This window comes from Geotrypetes seraphini, chromosome 9 (genome assembly GCF_902459505.1).
Source record: "Geotrypetes seraphini chromosome 9, aGeoSer1.1, whole genome shotgun sequence".
NCBI lineage: Eukaryota > Metazoa > Chordata > Amphibia > Gymnophiona > Dermophiidae > Geotrypetes > Geotrypetes seraphini.
Genome location: NC_047092.1, coordinates 16,756,035 through 16,770,726, shown reverse-complemented (window position 1 = coordinate 16,770,726; position 14,692 = coordinate 16,756,035).

The window sequence follows — 14,692 nt, the reverse complement described above, 5'->3', positions numbered from 1 at the left end:
CTCTGCATTTGGGCAGTTTAGAGAGCCAGTGTTTTCTGCTCTTTTAAATTTGTTTGTTTAAAAAAATAAATAAGAGCCAGTCTGAAGGGCAGTTTTTAACTTATACTTTCCTTCCTATCAGATTGTTTGAGGTGAGGCCTACTAAGTGACGGTTTGAACTCTTCTCGGCCAAAGAAGTGCTCTGCTTGCTTTCGCCGAGGTCTTACTGAAGCCAGCTTGTGTATTTTTTTTGTCTGCATGAAGGGGAATCCTGCTGGATCAGCTTCATGGGCTACCCTGCCGACCAGCAAAGGGGGGTTACCCAGCTGTACGTGAAAGGAAAATCAGCCGGCAGTGGGGATGGCCGGGTTTCCCTTGCCGCTGCATGTATGGGGGATTCCCTGTCAGTCGCACCAGCTGGTGGTGAAGTCTCAGGATTCCCTTACCGTTGCATGCACTGGGGATTCCCTTGCTATCGCAATTGGAAGGTACTTAAGGTATTTGTGGTAAAGCCACTTCAGCCCTTAAATCTCACGGTTCTGAAGCTGTTTCTTTATGTATATTCATTTACACCTGCCTCCTGTTATACCCAGAGCGGCCTGTTCCTTAAAAGCTTTTATAACATACTGTAGGTTGAGTATTCTTGTGTAATTTTAGATAAACAAAAGCATTGATGTTATATATACCGTAGCATACACATGCCATTTGTTTTATCTTTTAGTTTCATTGCGATTGCTACTGTTTCTCTGAAAATAAGCCCTAGCATGATTTTGGGGATAGGTCTTAATATAAGCAGCATCTTTCCTCCCCTCTCACCCATCCCCTTGTGCCTTCCCTCTGCAGCATCTTTCTATCCTCCCATCCCTTGTGCAGCAGAATCCTTGCACAGCTTCTAATCCCCCCTTCCATGCAGCTGAACCCCCGCTGACCCTTCCATTTCTCCCTCCCATCTGAACCTCACTGACCGCAAGACCGACTTACCTTCTTCCAAACAGCAGTGTCGGCAGCAGGCTGTTTTGCGGCCTTCTCCCACAGGGGCATTCCTCTGATGATGTCATCAATAACGCTTCACATGGCGGGACAAGGCCTCAAAGCAGCCTCTTTAGATTGCTGCTATTTGGAAGAAATGTCGGTCTCGCAGTCGGCAGGGTTTAGATGAGAGGGAGAGATGAAAGGGTCAGCAGGGTTTCAGCTGCGTGACGGGGGGAATGGGAGGAAGGGAGGGATACAAGCTGTGCAAGGATTCTGCTACACAAGGGATGGAAGGGTATAGAAAGATGCTGTGCAAAGGTTCTGCTGCATGGGGGGGATGGGAGGGAGAGAAGGATAGAAAGATGCTGCAAAGGGAAGGCACAAGGGGATGGGTGAGAGGGGAGGAAAGATGCTACCCATGTGGGGGAGAGAAAGGAAAGAGAAAGAATGGGGTAAAGGAAGGGAGAGCAGGGCCAGATTAATGGGTAGGCCCAGTAGGCACTTGCCTAGGGCCCAAAATTATCAGGGGGGCCCACTGAAGGAAGGCAAACAGATGACTCTCTTGCCAATTTTTTTTTTCAAACAGCAACGCCCCCCCCCCCCCCCCCCAGGCATCAATGGCAACGCAGCCAGCTCTGCACCAGAAAGGTCCTGCCTTGCTCTTTTCATTCCTCAATCCCATCCAACACTCACTGGAGTAATTATCTATGCTGCCTCATTTACCCTGCAGTATTTGATTCATGAGTTATCATTTGTGGCTGTTTTCTCTGTTAGTCAAATACTGCAGCATATTTCCCTGCCCTGTCTTGGAGGTATCACCCTGAAACTTTTTCACTATTATGAAGTGCTTTAAGTAGCTATTTCCTTTAGTATAAGAGATCATGGGGAAAACATTTTACCTAAATATCAATTACCTTCCTCTTAATATTGCTGTGTGAATTATGTATAGGTTAAAAATTGATACCAGGTTCTTTTCCTCTTAAGACTTGATGTTACATGTTTTGTTCCACAAGACAGGATACAACACCTGTCTGGGACTACTGGCACCATGTACCTTAAATGCATGAGAGACTAAACAGTACAAGAAGACTAGGAGAAGGAGTGATGGGCTAGGTGCAGAGACTACATTTACATTTTTATTAATTTATATTCTGCCAAACACATCTGTTAGATCAGAAAGGATAGGGAATTTCAGAAAAGCTGAAACAACTTACCTTCATCCTTCACTTACAACTAGATTTTGGAATCAAGTCCTATCTGATAGATCGTTGGAATAGTTGCTCAGTCCTCAAAGCTGTAAATTCTTTAGTGTCCCTCCAGACTGGCACAGAAATGGATGGGTTTATGCTTTTCTGCCAGGAGGTGGAGACTGAGACACTAACTTTTGGCTACAGTACAAGTGGGCTTTGCAGTAGAGAATGACACGGTGACAAAATTCATCACCGTTCCCGTCCCCACGGATAACCGTGGGAAACCATCTTCATGTCATTATTTAAGGAGAGAGGGAAGAATCAGAGTATGAATGGCCACAACCACTGACCCACAATCTTTGCTGGTGTAGAAGGACAGGTTGAAATAAACACTAGAAAATGACATGGGATTATTTCCCATGGTTATCCGCGGGGACGGGAATGGTGATGAATTTTGTCACCATGTCATTCTCTACTTTGCAGTTCCTATTACAATCAGCCTTTTCTCAGTCTCCAGCAGGTGCAGTGGTAAGTTATGCAGTCTGTGCTTAGTTTGGGCCTGTTGGATCTGGCTAGGGAATTTTTCTGGTCCTTTTTGCTTGGGGGCCCCTCTTGGGGATCCTACCGACGTCAGGGGTGCCATACTCAAAAGGGTCGAGTCCCTCCTGCCATTTCCCCCACCTCCCCAGGTTTTCTGTGTTTAGAGGAGCCTAAATAGTATGCCTTGCCACTGATTAAGAAAGAACTAAATATTTCCTGGGAGTTCTAATTTTTTCACATGACTGTATGTAGTTCAGAGCAGGTGGAAAAGCTGGAGCAGAAATATCAAAGTAACACTATTCTCGTTGAAAAATGGGAAATCCTCCCAAACCATGCCCCCTTGAAATTCAAGGGTCTTAAGAACATAAGAATAGCCTTTCCGGGCCAGACCAAAGGTCCATAAAGCCCAGTAGCCCATCCTAACGCTGGCCAATCCAGGTCACCAGTACCTGGCAAAAAATCCAAAGTAGCAACATTCCATGCTACTGATCCAGGGCAAGCAGCAGCTTCCCCCATGTCTTTTTCAATAACAGACTATGGACTTTTCCTTCAGGAAATTGTCCAAACCTTTCTTAAAACCAGCTACGCTATCCACTCTTACCACAATCTCTTGCAATGCGTTCCGGGGCTTAACTATTCTCTGAGTGAAAAAATATTTCCTCCTGTTGGTTTTAAAGTATTTCCCTGTAGCTTCATTGAGTGTCCCCTAGTCTTTGTAATTTTTGACGGAGCAAAAAAATCGATCCACTTGTACTTGTTCTACTCCACTCAGGATTTTGTATACTTCAATCATATCTCCCCTTGGCCATCTCTTTTCCAAGCTGAAGACCGCTAATCTCTTTAGGATTTCCTCATACAAGAGGAGTTCCATCCCCTTTATCATCTTGGTCACTCTTTTAACCTTTTTTAGTACTGCTATATCTTTCTTGAGATAAGGAGACCAGAATTAAACGCAATACTCCAGGGAGGTCACACCATGGGTCTTGCCCATCTATATCTGTAAATAGCCGCTTATTGAAATCACCACTTACATGTATATGCAATCTTTGTGTGCAGATGCTTCTAAGATGGCCTTCTTAAAGTTACAATGTAAAATCAGGGTCTCTTTAATTATAAAACCCAAAAAATTAGTTTTCTTCACAAAGCATACATTAATCACATATCCTTGTTATGAAAACTCAGGCTGAGAGAAATCTTGTAAATTATTTCAACAGTCACGAAGCAGTGAAATTCTTTTAATGGCAACACAGAGGTGATTCACCAGTTACTCTCCTGTGTGTCTCAATGTCACATGATTTATAGCCAAAAATTCTATCATCCCTTTTTGAGAAAACAATTCTGCAGCCTTGATACAGAAATGGGTGAATAGTGATCAAATCTTACCAATTCTCTTTCTGAGTCTAGCAATGCTATTGTTTCTCAATCAAAGGTAGTGTTCAGCAGTGCCAACTTGCAATTATTATACTGAAGGCTGCAAGTGAAATAGTGTCGCTCCACTTCCTTTTCCTTATGCATTGTTCACTCACTCTCCAGAAGTATGGAGAAGTCGCAACAATTAAAAATATGTTCAGCTTACACAAAAGAGGCTGTTCTTGGTGTCTTAAGTGATCTCATTTGTCGTTCCAAAGTGTAGGTGAGACTTGCCCCTCAATTATACCACAAACTTTACTGGTAACATGTCTTATTTTCTCAATAGAATATATTCAGAACCTGTCTTTTCCAGGCTCTAATTCATGTATATTAATGATAATGTATGGCTAGTTCTATTTCCTCATTGAGGGAGAAATTCAATAGATGGATACTGGAATAGCGAGGGAAGGAGGCACCTGGGGCAGTGGCACATGGCATCGCTGTATTGTGTGCCATCCCCCCTGCAATCTTCCCTGTCGCATGCAACCCCTCCTGCTGTACCTCTTCATATCTTCAACATTAGTAACCAGCATCACCTAGCTGCTGCTCACAAACAACCCCGACACAAAAACACTCTTCAACTTAGTAAAAAAACTTACAGACACAAACCCATACCTTGCCACTCAAGGCAACAAAACTCCAACAGCTTCCCAACTAGCTGACCATTTCAAACTCAAGATCATCAAAATCAGAACTACCTTCAACAACTCAACTACCATATTCAACGAGTTAATAACTACCCCCACAACAGAAGAAGCCATAACAGCAGACAGAATATGGGCCACCTTCCCAACTCTACAATGGCCTGAACTGAACAGACTATATAAAAAATACAGCCACACCTCATGCGACTTGAACTACTGCCCATCGTATCTACTCACAAACGCCTCCCCTAAATTCAAAACCAGCCTCATGCAGTGGATACAAAGCACTCTCATAGAAGGCCAATTCCCACAAGATCTAGGAGAGATCATAATCACACCCATACTGAAAGACCAAAAAGGTCCTGTAGACACACCTACCAACTATAGACCGATCGCTTCAATCCCACTCTATGTCAAGCTGATTGAAGGACTTGTGGCTCAATACCTCTCTAACTACCTAACTGACCACAACATACTTCACTCATCCCAATCAGGATTTAGATCTTACCACAGCACGGAAACTCTACTAGCAACACTACTGGACATAGCCCGACAACACCTCAGTAAAGGCCACAGGATCCTAATTATCCAACTAGATCTTTCCGCAGCTGAAACTGAACTGGGACAGTGTAAAAGAGGACTCGGGTCTGAGGGTGTATGGGATGAAAAAGGACCTAAAGACGCATTGCAGGGATCAAGGGCACAAATGGACCAGGTAAGCGGCACCAACACAGAACAACAGGAAACAGAGGGGCAAAGTCATTGTGAAAAAGAGCCCAGGATGGAGTGGGAACTAGGAGAGCAGGAGGCGCAGGGGAAACAGGCAGAGGACGTCACACACACACAACAGGAGGAGGACGAAGCTCAGGGGCTGGCAAACTATGAGGGAAACTGCAGGAATACCAAAGCACAAGGGAAACAAAAAGAGAGGACTAAAAACTGGGTCTTAAACTGCCTATACACAAATGCTAGGAGCCTGAGGGCCAAAATGGGAGAACTGGAAATCACAGCCAGCAATAAGGACCTAGACATAATTGGAGTCACAGAAACGTGGTGGACCGAGGACAATCAATGGGATGTGGCCATACCAGGGTACAAACTATACAGGAAAGACAGGACACATAAAAAGGGTGGAGGAATAGCGCTGTACATAAAAGACTCCATACCATCAGCCAGGACGGAAACAACAGTACGGGCGGATGGCCTGGAATCACTATGGGTTAAGCTACAGGGAGGAGCAGGAGCAGACATTAAACTGGGTCTGTACTACCGCCCACCTGGACAACCGGAAGAAATCGACCAGGAGATGGAGGCTGAACTGAAGCAGGTATGCAGAAGCGGAAATGTGGTGGTGATGGGGGACTTCAACCATCCTGGGATAGACTGGAGTATTGGGCACTCAAACTGCGCAAAAGAGACAAAATTCATAAAAGTCACGAGGGACTGTTTCATGGAGCAGCTGGTCATGGAACCAACAAGGGGCGATGCCACTCTTGACCTAATCTTCAACGGACTAGGGGGGACAGCAAAGGAGGTGGCGGTATTACCCCCACTAGGTAACAGCGATCACAACATGATCCAGTGCAGGCTTGAAATTGGATCATCAAAGGGGAAAAGAACCACAACGACGGCACTCAACTTCAAAAAAGGAAATTATGATGCCATGAGAAAAATGGTGGGAAAGAAGCTCAAAGGCAACATAGGGAAGAAGGAATCCGTAGAAAAAGCCTGGACCTTATTCAAGGAGACTGTGCACGAAGCACAAAGCATATGCATCCCCAAGTTTAGAAAAGGGTGCAAAAAAAATAGAACAAAAAACCCAATGTGGATAACAAGTGCAGTGAAGAAGGCGATAAGCGACAAGAAAGCATCGTTCAGAAAATGGAAAAAAGACCAAACAGAGGAGAACCAAAAAGGGCACAAAGAACACCAGAAAGAGTGTCACCGAGTGATTAGAAAAGCAAAAAGAGAATACGAAGAGAGACTGGCAAAGGAAGCAACAAACTTCAAGTCGTTCTTCAGATACGTCAAGGGGAAGCAACCGGCGAGAGAAGAAGTGGGACCATTGGACGATGGAGACAGAAAGGGAGTTGTAAAAGAAGAGAAAGAGATAGCTGACAGGTTAAATGAGTTCTTCACATCAGTCTTCACGATGGAGAATATAACCACCATACCAGAACCCGAGGAGATCGTAATAGGAGAACAAGACGATAAGCTGGTCGATTTAGAGGTAAGCCAAGAAGATGTACTCAAACAGATTGACAGACTAAAGAGCGACAAATCGCCGGGTCCAGATGGCATTCACCCAAGGGTACTCAAGGAACTAAAAGACGTAATAGCGGAGCCACTTCGACAGATATGCAACCTATCCTTAAAAACCGGAGAGATCCCGGAGGATTGGAAAATAGCAAATGTCATGCCCATCTTCAAGAAGGGCGCAAGGGGGGACCCAGGAAACTACAGGCCGGTGAGCCTGACCTCAGTCCCGGGAAAGATGATGGAGGCACTGATTAAAGACAGCATCTGTGAACACATCGAAAAAAATGGGCAGCTAAAACCGAGTCAACATGGCTTCTGTAAGGGTAGGTCATGCCTCACAAACTTATTGTACTTCTTTGAGGGAGTGAACAGCCAGGTAGATAAAGGGGAATCTATAGACATCATTTACCTTGACTTCCAAAAAGCCTTCGACAAGGTGCCACACGAGAGACTGCTTAAAAAGATATGGAACCACGGGGTACAAGGGGAGGTCCACTGATGGATCAAAAACTGGCTGGCAAACAGGAAGCAGAGGGTTGGCGTAAAGGGCCACTACTCAGACTGGAAAGGGGTCACGAGCGGAGTTCCGCAAGGGTCGGTGCTGGGACCGCTCTTGTTCAATATCTACATAAATGATCTAGAGGCGGGAACTAAGTGTGAAGTCATTAAATTTGCAGATGACACCAAACTATACAGCAGGGCTCAAACCAAGGAAGACTGCGAGGATCTCCAAAAGGATCTAACGCAGCTGGAAAAGTGGGCCGAAAAGTGGCAGATGAGCTTCAACGTGGGGAAATGCAAGGTCATGCACGTGGGGAAAAAGAACCCGATGTTCACATACAAAATGGGGGGAACACCACTAGGGGTTAGTAACCTGGAGAGAGACCTGGGAGTGATGGTAGACGCAACACTGAAGGCATCGGCGCAATGCGCCACAGCCTCTAGGAAAGCAAACAGAATGCTGGGTATCATTAAGAAGGGTATTACGACCAGGACGAAGGAAGTCATCATGCCGCTGTATCGTGCAATGGTACGGCCGCATCTGGAGTACTGTGTCCAGTACTGGTCGCCGTACCTCAAGAAAGACATGGCGGTACTTGAGGGAGTACAAAGAAGAGCAACCAAACTGATAAAGGGAATGGAAAATCTCCCATATACCGACAGATTGAAGCAGTTGGGACTTTTCTCCCTGGAGAAGCGAAGACTTAGAGGAGACATGATAGAAACCTTCAAGATCCTGAAGGGCATAGAAAAAATAGACAGGGGCAGATTTTTCAAATTAAGGGGCGCCACAAGTACAAGGGGGCACTCGGAGAAATTGAAAGGGGACAGGTTTAGAACAAACGCTAGGAAGTTCTTTTTCACTCAGAGGGTGGTGGATACATGGAACGCGCTTCCAGAGGCTGTTGTAGACAAGAAAACATTAAATGGTTTCAAAGAAGGTTTGGATAGATTCCTGGAAGAAAAAGGGATTGGGGGGTATAGATAGGTATAGACCATTGCTCAGGCAATGGGCCTGATGGGCCGCCGCGGGTGCGGACCGCTGAGCAGGATGGACCTATGGTCTGCCTCAGCGGAGGCAACTTCTTATGTTCTTATGTAGTTGATCATACCATACTACTCCAGATACTTGATGCAATAGGGATCTCAGGGGTGGTGTACAACTGGTTCCAAGGATACCTTAAAACAAAAACATACAGAGTTAAGATAAACGATACGAAATCCAACACATGGTCAAATCCATGTGGAGTCCCTCAGGGATCTCCACTTTCACCCATTCTATTCAATCTCTACATCTCTTCCCTTGGTACCACTCTAGACAACCTAAATGTAACATCCTTCAGTTAGGCAGACGACATAACTATCCTCCTCCCCTTCGAAACCCAAGACCACTCCGCAACTGAACACTTGGAAACAATACTGGACGAAGTAGAAAAATGGATGACAAACCACAAAATAAAACTAAACTCGGACAAAACCAAATTCTTAATGCTTGAAACGGACAAAATCCCATCCATAACAAACCTGGAAATTAAAACTATCAAATACCCAATCCAGACCTCCCTCAAAATCCTGGGAGTGCTGATAGATAGACGCTGCACTATGCAGACTCAAATCAACAAAACTACCCAAAAAGCATTCTTCACAATGCGAAACTTAAGAAAAATAAGGAAATTCTTCGACAAAGAACACTACAGGATCATTGTTCAATCCCTGGTACTAGGACTTGTGGACTACTGCAATATCCTATATCTACCATGTCCTACAAAAATGATCAAAAAACTACAGATCATTCAGAACACAGCTCTCAGACTAATCTATTCCCTCGGAAAATATGACCACATAACTAACGCCTACCTAGACTCACATTGGCTACCGATTAGAGCCAGAATCCAATTCAAACTATACTGTCTAATCTTCAAAGTACTCAACGGTACAGCACCTGCCTGTCTAAACGACCGCCTAAACCGTAACCTTCCACCCAGAATAAGAAGAACACTGACACCATTCTCATACCCACCACTCAACGGCACTCACCGTAAAAAGCTTTATGATAACCTCATAGCAACTCATGCAGCAAAACTCGAACCCTCCATAACCAGATTGTTAACCTCAACATCTGACTTCAAAGCATTCCGTAAAGAAATCAAAACGCTACTTTTCAAAAAGCATATTCAAAACACCTAATCTCCCTCTCCTCTCCACTTACACCGACCAGGTTTACCCACTCCCTGGCACCATACCCTCAACCGACCAAAAAAAAAAAAAAAAAATGGAACCTAATTCATCCTACCGAATCATATTACCTACCAACGCCTGGAAAAAGATTTGATATGTAATGTAATATAACTTGCTTTTCTTCTAATGTTACTAAGTCTACACTCATTCTGTTACTATGTCTTACCCTCAATGTCATATACCCTCCTGGAAATGTCCAGCTTCTTCTTATGTAATCCGCTTTGAACCGCAAGGTACAAGCGGAATAAAAATCACTAATGTAATGTAATGTAATGTCACTTCCTGGACCAGGAAGTGACAGCAAAAGAGTGCATCATGTCTGTATTCTGTTCATTTATAGGAGTAGCGAATGTGTGAATGTAAATACCCCATTATAGAATTACCTTATAAATGTCTATGTAATGTATGGCTACAAGAGGTTGTGGGCTCGATCCCAGTGATGCGCCTTGTGACCCTGGGCAAATCACCCTACTTTTACTAAACCGTGATAGCGGTTATTAGTGCAGGGAACCTCGCTGAATGCTCTGCACTGATCCCGACGCTCAGGGAAACTTTATGAGCGTCGGGAGCAGCGCGGAGCATTCAGCGTGGCTTCCTGCACTAATAACCGCTATCATGGATTAGTAAAAGGGGGGGGGGGGTTAATCCTCTATTGCCCCAGGTATATATGTAAACTGCTTTGAATGTGTAACCACAAAAAGGTGGTATACAAGTCCCATCCTCTGTCTTAACTTTTGCCCCTTTTTACATAGCCACGGTAGCAATTAACCTGCAGTAAATGCACTGAAGCCCATAAGACTCACATGGGCATCAGTGCATTTGCCAGGGGCGAATCGCTGCTGCGAATTTGTAAAAGGGGTCCTTAATACACTGAGTTAGCCTTGCACCAGCCTAAATATGAGCTGGTTCCTAGTTAGCAGCTGGGTCAGTGAACTTATCTTTATGAAAACTGGGCGCTAGGCACACGCCAGCACTGAAGATCTAGAGTTAGTTAAGCTGCTTACCCCCAAGGGCTGAATATTACCCCCCCCCCCCCCCGTTCTATTTCTTTATAAGCCCATCACCAGAAACCCCAAATTTAAAGAAGGCCTCAAAAACACACTACCTGAAAACTGCATGGGTTTGGAACCGATCCCATTGCGGAAACACTAATAACCTGGAAAGGAAGAGCTTGGCGAGAGTTCTTGGGCAACCCTTGAGGGGATGAATGCTGGCATTTGACTAACCATGGATAAGCCAAAAGGATTCTGATGTGGCCAAGGACTTTGAACCAGAGTAGGCCCAAGGGCATTGGGAGTGACACCACAAAAAATAAACAAAAGTGAATGGTTGTGACTAGAGTGACTGAAAGTGACAAGAAGTAACTGCATTTCAACCGGAGGTGACCACAGTGACTGCTCAACAGTCCCCTTTTACTAAGTGGCATTGGTGAGAGCCACACGGCCACTGCATCAAATCCCATAGGGATTTAAAGGACTTCAGTCGGTCATGCTAATCACCTTAGTAAAAGGGGGCCTTAGTGACTGAAAGTCACTGCTAAGAGGTTAATTCTGTAACAATATGCATATTTTTATACATCAGTAGGCACCTATCTGGAGCTGATGCTATAAAAATGTAGGTACATGTTTTTCTTTCAGTGGCATAACCCACCTATGCACACCTACTTTGCAGACACAAACATTTCACCAGTAAATGCTTGTGGAAGTGTGTGTGTCATTCCCCCCCCATACTCCACCCATTTCACAGCCATCTGCAAATATAAACCATTTTATCTTGGCATGCACTTACAGAATCATAGCCAGAAAATGGTAATTTATGTGTTTAAGTGTCAATTTGTGCATGTACATGAGTAGAAAAGCAATATTTACATACAGCTCCAGGAGGTACCCATGGGCTGGGATGTCCTTCCCTTCTCCCCACCCAGTTCTGAAGCCCCTCTCACCTGTAAAAATGCAAGGAGGTCAGCGATTGCCTAGCTCTGCCCAAAGCCTCCTTGGTGTTGGTCCTTTGTCATGGTTTACCATTTTGTGGTTAACATCAGCACATGCAGGAACGTCTCCTGCCCATGCTGGTTCCAATTGCAAAATGGCTGCCAGAACCTCCAGAGGCACTCTTGTGAGGTTGTCACAAAAAAAAACCCCATTGACAGCCATTGCAAATGAAGCAGCAGCCCAGGGCAGGAACAAACAAGGTTTGTTCCTGCCCCCAAAGATGCCACTCGATCCCCATGCCTTCCTAGGGTAAGCTTCCTAAGGTAGGCCCGGGAACAGCCTATAGATGGGATAGCATGGGGAGTGATCATGAAGATAGGGAATGGGTTCCAGTACTTTGTCCGGGTTTTGAAAATAAATTGCTTTGGGAGGGGGCATGCATGGATGCGATGTGGTGGTGTCACATGTGCATGACATTGTGTCACCTTGGCGCATGCGCAGATGCCTTCCTGCCACCAACCAGCCCCCCAACCCTTCCCCCCTGCCCTCTCATTCTCCCCCCAACCCCTCATGAAAACCACATACCACACCATAGGGAGAGAGCACTAACATGCCAGTAGCCCTCCCCCCCCCAAGTTCCCAGAGCACAACAGAGAAAAACAATATCCATCAAGAACAAACATGTAATCACCAAACAGATACTGAAACAGAGTAAAACAAGAACATACAAGCATAGTCAAAACTATAAACCACAGCAGATCCCAAATGAGTCACCAACTAAAGGACCCATAGATTAACAAACCAATTGCAACTCAGAACATGTCAGGAGCAGTCAACTAAAGTCAGGAAATTAGGGCACCAACTGCGAATGTCCCTGGTGTGAAACAGCCAAGCCAGGCCACCCAGGTCCCCGAAAAGATAGCAGCAGCCGCCGCTACTTCGCTCTCCGGACCTCAAGCATATTGGAAAAGAAATTCAGGTAGCTGGTGTCAGATTCAGAAACCATTGAGATATTTGCTTCGGTGTTGGTCTCAAACACAAAAGGCTGTCCATTATACAGCACCCGAAGCTTAGCAGGAAACGGCAAGGTGAACCGGAGCTTCTTCTCTGTGAGATGTTTACAAATGGCGGAAAAGCCGCGCCTGAGCAAAACCACATGCGCAGAGTAGTCTTGGAAAAGGAGCACTCGATGATTCTGAAAGGTAAGGTTTTTCCGTTGACAATAGTTTTTCATAATTAAGTCCTTGAGAGCAAAGTTCAGAATACGAGCAATCACAACTTGTGGCCGAGCTGCTCCTTCTTGTTTCCTGCCCAACCAATGGGCTCTCTCAAGGGGTAAGGAGCCCATAGCTGTTGTAAGAAGCAATTCCTCCGCCAACCATTTCTCCAGGGTAAGAGTGAGATCCATATCCAGCACCGTTTCAGGAACGCCCACCACACGGATATTATTTTTTCTGGAGCGATTCTCCATATCCTCCAGCTTGTTTTCATGGCTAGTCAGCTTACGTTGCATTGCAGTGAGTTCCGTGCGCACAGCAGTTAGGGAATCCTCAGCTGAGCTAACGCGCCGTTCCACCTCCGTGACTCTGAAATTAAATTCCGTCACCGTTGTTGAAAGAGTTGTTAAGGACCCGACCTTATCTAGCCTTGATCCCAATGCCAGAACCACCACCTCTGTCAGCCGAGTAACTAAAGCTTCACTCACAAGCTCAGGCTCCTCAGCCGGAGCTGCCATTTTCCCGTCAGTGCAGGCAACCGATTTTGGGCATTCACGCTCCTTTTTCCCTGCTTTTGTGGTCATATTGGTGCTGCTTTTTTGCACAAATTTGTCCATAAGAGCTCAAGCAATGGTCCTAGTAACTTGGTTGAGAGAATAGCCGCAAAAAAATTGCGCTTAAAGATCTTAAGGGAGGAAGAGCTATGGAGCTCAGGGAAAACATGTCCTCCTGGCTCACTGCATGGCCACGCCTCCCGTCCAAACCTTTTTTTAAGTTCAAGAGCTTAACTATACTCTGCGTGAAAAAATATTTCCTCCTATTGGGTTTAAATGTATTTCCCTACAACTTCATCGAGTGTCCCCTCTAGTCTTTGTAAATTTTGACGGAGTGAAAAATCGATCCACTTGTATCCATTCTACTCCACTCAGGATTTTGTAGACTTCAATCATATCTCCCCTCAGCCGTCTCTTTTCCAAGCTGAAGAGACATAACCTCTTTATCCTTTCCTCATATGAGAGAAGTTCCATCCCCTTTATCATCTTGTTCGCTCTTTGAACCTTTTCTAATTCCGATATGCATCTTTTTTGAGATACGGTGACCAGAACTGAACGCAATACTCAAGGTATGGTCACACCATGAAGCAATACAGAGGCATTAAAACATTCTTAGTCTTATTTACCATCCCTTTTCTAACAATTTCTAGCATCTTGTTTGCTTTTTTGGCTGCTGCCACACATTGGGAAGAAGGTTTCAACGTATTGTCTACAATGACACCCAGATCTTTTTCTTGGGTGCTGACCCTCAAGGTGGACCCTAGCATCTGGTACAATGGAGGATTTTTTTTGTGTGTATGTGTGTGCTTGCAATAAGCTGTGAATGTAATAATAATAAAGTGATTTTTAAGCCCCCTGAAGAGGCCGAGGAAGCAGGGTTAAGTACATGCATGAAGAATCAGTGGCACAACCTTGAGGGATCAGCCTGAAGAGGCGGGGAAGGAGCATTCTATTTTCATAACAAAAAAAACAGCACCAGAAGGGAGGCATGACTGGACTGTAAATGAGCCTCTGAACAGATCCATAAGAAGCAATTTTCACAGTTCCCTTCAGGCACAGAGAACAGACACCTCTCCTTTTCACGAGCATAGCTCATAATCACATACCCCCAATAGAACTGTAAACAAACATTCTCCTGCATTTCTGCTGCTACCACTTAACGAGATGCACCCAGTGCTGTCTCTAGACAGAAGTATTTGGGGTGGTGGTGGGGGAGGGGCATGATATGTATGGAAGGGGACAAGCCAAAGTAACATT